The sequence below is a fragment of the Adiantum capillus-veneris genome, chromosome 5 (genome assembly GCF_014529385.1).
Source record: "Adiantum capillus-veneris isolate H3 chromosome 5, ASM1452938v2, whole genome shotgun sequence".
Taxonomy (NCBI): Eukaryota; Viridiplantae; Streptophyta; class Polypodiopsida; order Polypodiales; family Pteridaceae; genus Adiantum; species Adiantum capillus-veneris.
The window spans coordinates 71,823,601-71,830,791 of NC_140935.1; the positions used below are offsets into that span (position 1 = coordinate 71,823,601).

The window sequence follows — 7,191 nt, forward strand, 5'->3', positions numbered from 1 at the left end:
AATAACATGGTTCCAGAGTGTGAGTTAGTGTTCTCAGGTGAGCAAGATGCTAGAGACTGGATGTCAGATGTGGAGCTCTTGATGTTGTCGATGTGGATGGTAATCAACCAAACCAAGTCAAGGGCTGTGCCACTGGTTATGCGAAGGAAGGCCAATGCTTGGTTCAAGGGGTTGGAAGTTCCCGATCGGCAGTCATGGAAGGTGGTTCGAGCTCGGTTTGTCCAAGACTTCAAGCAGAGAATTTCGCCGACAGAAGTAGACACAAAATTGAAGGTTTTGAAGCAAGATGTAATTGGTGAGTTTGTAATTTTTTAAAAGAAATTTAAGGATATTTGGCAGCAATTAGAAGCTACTACCCAATCCCGAGGCAATGACTACTTCAAGTTAAGAGGTTTTTGGAGTGTTTACGTCCCAAGATTAGAGAGAAGGTCAAGCTTGCCGATGTGGAAAGTTATGCAGATGTTATTTGCTTAGCCAAGGCAAAGAGCAAGAAAGCAAAAAAGAAGCTGGGAGCGGGCTTGTTAAAGCCAATCGGTTATGGTCTTGTTTCAGCGGCAGCGGTGCAACATACGGTTTGCCACATGCGGCTTCAAGCATCCAAGAAGCATTCATTTCGCCATGGGTAAGCCATTATAATCCATTTGTTCCATTGGTGCCTCCTGTTCGTCATGCATTTATACAAGAAGCAGATAACCTCATCAATGAAGGTGAGAGATTTGTCAAAGAGGATATACATGAAGAAAAGATGGTTGATGGACAAGCTTTTATGGAGCAACATGAAGATGAAGATGAGGTTAAGAAATCGCTTTATGGCGAGGAGGATCCAGATTCAAGATTTTGAGAGTCGGACAGTGGTGACATTTGGAAGGATGAGTCCACGTCCTCAGATAGGCAAGCTGACACAGGTTATGTGTAGGTGAACGAAGGTGCAATGTAAAGCAAGGGAGTTGGGCACACTTTCCCGGTCAAGCATGCTGAAGAGCCTCATACTGTTCCAGTTGTGGAGGTGGCTTGTGAAGTAGAAACTCTTGAATCACGTAATGCAGAGCCAGATGTTGAGGCTTTGACAACATCAGGGACTAAATAAAAAGACAATTGTATGTATGAAGAGCATGTAGGTTTGGCCATACAGTACGTAGACACAGGTGACAATGTATTATAAGGTTATGCTATGATGCTGGTTGATATGCTATTGAAGGTCGCTTTGCAAAGCGTTATGCACCGGCTTTGTTACCCACATGAGGTGGATTGTGCTATGGAGTCCTCTTTAGCAGGTGGCAAAGTAGGTACCTTTGATGCAAGTGCTTCAAGTGATGCTATACTTGCATAAGATGTATATGAAAGCTTATGGATACAAGGTGCTGAAGATCTATGCTATGAAAAACATGGGTGGCCTACATATGGTTTTATAGGTGGAATCAAAGGATGGGATATGTCTTATTTACAAATTAAGGGTTATGGCCAATGGAATAGCTTGATCCAGGTGGCGGTTGTCATGATTTATGTGGGACAAGATGCTTTGTTTTTTTATCAAGATGGAGTTCACATTTGGCTTGATGGAATTCTTCGCTTTTCATTTCACCCTGGAGGGTTGTGCAAATGAAGTCTTCTTTCTATATCTCTAACTTAGATATACCTTTGCTATATATCCACTCTTTTTTTGTCATCTCATTATATAGATATTGTTTATACCATCTTATCTCATGCAATCATATTTTACTTAAATAATACAGTGGTTGAGCATGAATGTTCAACTAGGGGGTAGGCAATGATGGTGCAACCAAATCTGGTCGGCCCAAGGAGAGCTCAAAAATCGGTACATGGAGGTTCCCAAGCAGATAGCAAAGAGCTTGAGCAGGTGATTAATGCAGTGTTCAATAGGTCCAATTGTGATATGTGTGCTAAATGCAGTTCTTGGTAGGCCAAAGAGAACTTTCAAGCTTAGGTAATTGGGTCTTTTAAAAGTGCTAAAGTTGGATGAGTGGATATCCTCGCTCCCGATGATATCATGATATGTATGTAGAGATTGATCATTTTCAACAAACTAAAGTTTTTTATATACTTAAAGGCCAATGTCTAGAAATTTTATAATTGAAAGCCTTCACAGCTCGTGTTTGTCAATGATCGAAACGATAATGCTGCTCTTAGTAGATAATTTGGGAATCATTTTTTTAAGAGTCAATTGTATTCAACTATGTCCGATTGTGGCCATGTCATCATCGACATGAGCAAAGGTCCTTTCTATGAAGCATCAAGTGGAGATGGACTCCTGGGTGGTGGGACCGTGGCCAAGCGAAAAACTCCTTTCAAGGTAAGCTAGAAATAGCTTTGAGCTAAAAAAAACTCGTCGAACGTAACAAGTGGGCAAGAAGGAAAAGGTGAGAGAGGCTTCAATTATGCATCAAAAGGGGGGGGCAGGCTATTGGTAAGGTTGGGAGAAGTTGGGGACGTTGAGGAGCAGCTTGGGACACTACTGTGGAGGACCGCGAGCCTGTCACACAAGGGCGTGATTCTATAAGCCAAAGAACAAGGAGAAGGGGAGAAGATGGCTCGAAAGGGGGGGACAAGGATGAAGACAGCCTGAACGAGGGGGGGTTGGAGACTCGACAAGAGGTGTTCTGGACATGGCGGTCTTGTTCACCATGCAGTTGATTGGTTAGGCCGGGAGAAGTTGGAGACACTGTCGAGAAATTTGCGGTCTTGTCAGGAAAGCGCCGAGCTTTTGGCTGTGAGTGTTTGTGAGAGAACTTTAAAAACTATATGAAGGAGTTAAATCATAGATGCCATGAAGTCTAGGATTTGGAAGGAAGTGCAATCAAAGAAGCCCCACTCTTTCTACCTTGCACTCACACACTCAAAGAAAGAATACAAAAGAGAATATCAAAACAACACAAAGATAAAAACATCAAGGCTATGGTCATATCGTATCATGGGTAATATGAAATGGTTAATAGATGAGTTAATGGCGTTCAATTTTTGCCGACCAAACAGGCTAAAAATTGTTCGTTGGAACTGTAGTTTTGTGCTTACCATAATATATATGTTTTGTTTAGTGATGGAGAATAATTGTGTGTACAAATCCTCTTAGTTCATCGCAAGATAACTACACTTACGTCAAAAAAAAGTTATAGTCTATAAGAGTTATTATGATGGAATCCGATGAAAGAAGTGTTTTTATTGAACCTTTCTGGGCCAAAGAGAAACATTATATGTTGTTGAAAGTGTATTTTACGGCTAATCTATACGTTAATTCCAATAGATTGCACATAGTGGAAGCAATAGAAATTCTCATCATGTGGATTATTCATCTAGGATAGTATGTGAGAAACGTAGATATGAGATAAGTGAAGAGAAGAGAATTTCTCTCCCAAGCCCTATTCTTGCCCATAGACACTAAGGATACTGCGGGAAGAGATATACCTGTAGCAAGGAGAACCTAGAATTTGTAGAGAGAATGAATTTTTAAGAGTGAAAGAAATATGTTTGGTTAGAGAAGGGAGATAAAATTAGAGATATATGTTGGATTAAAGATGAAAATTAAGGAAACAATACGAAATCAACAAAATATCAAAGTAAAACACTTGTTACTTGACAGACTCTTTGGGAGTTGTTCACCATTATGATGGAGAGAGAAGAAGAGGGAAGACTTCAAGCCTTGATTGATGCACCAAGTTCAAGTTCTTCTTTGATTAGAGTTTCTATTCCAAGGATATATTACAAGATTGGCTAGTCTTCCTCTAAGAGTAAGTGTAGGCTTAGGCTTATGTTTATGGCTAAGTACAATAAGGCATTACTACTCTCACTCTCTCATCAATTCATCTCATGAATGGCTTGAATGAATTTCAAAGAAGAAGAGGTCCCCTTTTATAGGTGAAGGGAACCCAAGGATTTACACAAGAAGAGAAGAGCCAGTGTGAACAAAAACTGGAAAAGTTTGAAATGAGCTATCCCTGGATGATGTGGACAGACTGGGGTCCATTATTTTGATCATATCTCTTCAATCGTGGCTCCAAATAAAAAAGTAAAAATATGAACAGAAAATTAAGCTCATTAACTAAGACTTTCATTTTGTATACTTTCTCCAATTTGGATTGGAACCTTGTGTAAAAAAATCATCAAAATAGGGTACAGTTTTGGCAGCAAAAGTCTTCTTGTGGTCGCCTTAGACTAGAATTTCATTTGATTCCAATGGACACCTCATGCAATATGAAAGCATGAAAGATCTCCTTGACAATGTTTTGTAATCATGCTTACAATAATTCATTAAAATAGATGTATCTTTGAAAATCATGCCACCTAGTGGCCCACTATAATTTGATTCCTTCCTAGTAGCTATTAAAAAGAAATATAAGAAAAATATAAAAAACACATAGAATATACATATATTGAAAGTTACTCTAGATATAGTATCTAGCTAGGGTGTGAGAAAATAATGAGATAGTAGAAAGAAAGAATCAATGCTTTTTGTCCCAAGCTAAAGAGTCGGAGCTATTGGCGCTTTTCCTAGAGTACTTTTTGACGTTAAAGTAAGAATATGTTACCCTTGAGATAAATAACAGGATGAGATAGAAATCTTATTATTATACTTAGATATGCATATGTACATTATAAGAAATATAATTATGTATCTAAACAGTTGCAAGATAGATCTTGTAACATGTATTCCCACTATGTACGTGTCACAGCACGACATCCACCCCCTCTAAACCTGCACATCCTCTGGTATGTGCCACATTCTTTGTAAGATCAGTCCTCTTGTACATCTTCCTTGCTTTCTTCTTCACTGGATGATTCCAAAGCTTCATCTTCACTTTGATCTTCACCTGTGTTTTGTTCTTCCTCTCATCAGCATCTTCTGGATCATTGTCTCCTCTTCTCTAAAACATTTTGATCCTTTTTCCTGCAAGGGGAATCTTTACTTCTGTACCATCTAGTTCAGACAAGCTGTAAGTAGCATTTTCATGCACATGTTTTACAACATATGGTCCAAACCGTCTTTGTAGGAACTTACGCATGACTGTGTGTTGGTTATCAAGGCTACTATTATACACTAAAACCCAGTCACCTTTGTTAATTGCTTTGCTCGTAAGTCAATGTCGCTTATCAAAGTAGTCCTTGTTTTTCAACCTTACATTTTTGAGTGGTTCTTTTGTAGTCTCAATGTCTCCAGGTCTTCTCTCTAGTTGCCTTATGCGCAATGCAAGGAGACCTTCATGCTAAGCCCCTCTTGCCAAGGTAGTACATTCCATGTGGGAATTGCATCTTCAATTGGCATCACTGGCTTTTGACCATACATTAGCTCCGCAGACTTGTGGCCAGTTACTGAGCTATGTGTTGTACGATCAGGCCATAAAGCATATGGTAACAATTTTGGCCATTCACCAACTCTTCGTTTGCAAGCCTTGGCCAAAGCTTTGATGATAGGAGGATGCCCTCTTTCACTCTTTCCATTATCTTCAGGGCCCCATAGCTCTTTCTTTATCTATAGATGGTTTCTTTGACGAGCACTTAGTACCGTTTGCTCCAAATCTTATCACATACCTGCGTCCTTCTGCGTCATCTTGTCCTATTTCCCATCCAATCCCTGTTATAGAACTGGTGTCTATTGTCACAATTACTGTTCTTTGACACTCATAGTCTACCTTTCTTAAAGTTGGTACTAATTGGAGCAACTCCTTTAGCTTTTTTATGGATTTTACATGTGCTTATGTCCATTTAAACTTTTGATTCTTTCTAAGCAACTGATAAAGAGGATCAGCTACATGTGCATAACGTGGAATCCAAATAACATAAAAGACACACGCTCCCAGAAATCTTCTAACCTCAGTGATGCTAGTGCATGTTTCTTTCATTCTTTAAATGGCATCTATCTTTATTGGACAAGATTTTCTACTATATGGTCCGCACATGTGCCCCACAACAATGAGCACTTCATTGACACCAAACATAGAATTTTTTCCTGACAAAGTAAGATTCACTTCCTCCAACCTAGACAAAATTTTATCACAATCATTTATGTGATTTATCACAAACCTATGACATTTCTTTAGATCCAAAGCTTCATCTTTGTCACTTTCTTCACATCCTTTGATAGGAAAATCATCAATGAAAGGCATTATATTTTGAGGAATAAAGTCACGTAAGAACTTACTCATCCTAATTATCATATGTGCAACCGAGTTGGTTTCTCCCTGTGGCAAGGTACACATCCTTACCAAACCCAAAGGTGTCAAGTCTCTACTTTTGATTGCAAGATGAAATTGATCATACCCTGAGTAGAGATCCCCCATTGACTAGATTGCCCTCCCTGCAAACACCTTTGCAAACTCATCCACAATTGGACCTGTACCTACATTTCTAAATGTCACCTTGTTCACTGGTTGCATATCTTGTATGAAGCGTAGAGAACCACTCTTCTTTGGAACTGTGAATCACTTGTTTGAGTATGGAGCACAAGAAGGCTCCAAGATTCCTATTTTGATTTTCTCATTCAGTAGCTCTACTAACTTTGGTAAATGTGCCTTTGGAACCGGAATAGGCCGTGGATTCCAAGGCACATGAGATATTGTAAAAATTACCATAGGAGCTATAATAGAAGGATCAACACATCCTATCTCATGTGGCTCAAATGCAAAATCCTTACCATGCTTTGAAAGAATTTCTTTGAAGCACTTTGTCTCCTCCTGTGTTAAAAACTCCTCGCAACCAATTTGCAACTCTTGAAAAGACTCCTTTGTGCAGGTATGCCGAATCTTTTTAGGATTCCTCAAACTTAGTGCAAAGAAGCCTGCTCAATATTTTCCCTATTGTTGGGTGGTAAGGGTGAAGCTATTGGTTTCACCTTCTTTGCTACACTCTTGTATTTAGTTTCGACATGGACTTCTGGGCCAAGTTTTTGAACTTCTTTGAAGGCTTCTATGACTTGATACATTTCCATAGAGCATACTTTCACAACACAACTTTCAAGATGCAAACTAGACTCCATTATAGCATCAAGCTCACCCATAGTATCTACAAAAAAAACTTGCTCACACAAACCCAAAACATTTTCAGTAGGCTCTAGCATGCCTATTTGTACAATATGTACATATTTCCTCTCACATCTCTTCAAATCTTCAAGTTTTGTAAAACATACTGATCCATTCCTTGTTACCAAGGAGCCCGTTGAGAAAGTTTCACCTATTTTTGGAT

At 39.2% G+C, this 7,191-nt stretch overlaps 1 pseudogene; it reads left to right on the plus strand.

Moving 5' to 3' along the window:
* Positions 1 to 317: 317 nt before the first annotated feature.
* On the plus strand, positions 318 to 1,995 carry LOC147457509 (uncharacterized; annotated as a pseudogene).
* Positions 1,996 to 7,191: the final 5,196 nt, after the last annotated feature.